Raw genomic sequence first — 1,025 nt, 5'->3', positions numbered from 1 at the left:
ACAGACGCACTCGGGTCGGGGAGAGCAAAGCAGACTGTGTGCCTGGATGTGCCCACTTCCATAGGGGAATCGGCATGATGGTTCACTTAACCCGAGGAGGGCTCCCCTCGCGGGATAAGCACCCCCCTCGGGGGATGGGGGGGGGGGGGCATCCAGAGCACACCACTTTCCGGTAGGGGACAGGCGTTTGATCATGTGTCCGAGGGAGAGCTCCCCTTGCCGGCCGAACACCCCTCGGACTCCCCTTGGGCTTCCAGAGAACGCCACTGGATGAATTTAGTGCTTGGACCCCATTGATTCTCTTTGCTCTCCCATATACCCGACGGGACCTATTTGCAAAACCCCGTGCCAACCAGACCTCCAGGAAGGGGGCTGGCGGCTAACCATGCCCAGCAGGGTGCACCCTGGTCGGACACTTTGGGAGGGTCGAGAGCCTGGAAGTGCCACCCGGGGGAGTAATTCTGATTTCCGTTTTAATGCACTCAGGGACAGCCCGAGGACCTCTGTAGTGCACCTGAGGCGGACTGAGCCGTCGGGTCCAGGGGTCTGGAGTTCGGAACCTCCAGGGTTCACCTGGCTGTTCTCTTAGCCCGGCAGGGTGCACCCTGGTCGGACACTTCGGGAGGGTCGAGAGCCTGGATGTGCCACCCCGACGAGTAATGAGTTTTCCCTTCGTATCTCTTCCGGACCAGGTCCGATTCGCACGAAACTCGCTGGGCATGGCCAGGAGCGCCCCCTGCTGCCCACGCCACCGTCCCCGCGCTTCTACTCCCGAGGGCCGAGGAGACAGCGAAGCGTGGGTCGGGTCGCCTGCTTCCAGGGTCTCCCTGGTACTCTCCAGTCTCCCGAGTCCATCGGGTCCGACCTCGTATTTTTAGCCCAGACGGGGAATGAGAAAGGGGCCCCCGACCGCCCGAGGGCGGGCGCTCGCTTCTCAGCCTAGGAACGTCCGATTCCCACGAAACTTTTACGCCAGACGTTCCTGGCAGCGAGCGCGTTCAAAGGTGACCCGCGCTGCTTCTCTC

The sequence above is a fragment of the Electrophorus electricus genome, unplaced genomic scaffold, assembly GCF_041902795.1.
Source record: "Electrophorus electricus isolate QZ-2024a unplaced genomic scaffold, ASM4190279v1 Scaffold89, whole genome shotgun sequence".
In the NCBI taxonomy this organism is placed as follows: Eukaryota; Metazoa; Chordata; class Actinopteri; order Gymnotiformes; family Gymnotidae; genus Electrophorus; species Electrophorus electricus.
This window is presented reverse-complemented; position numbering follows the sequence as displayed.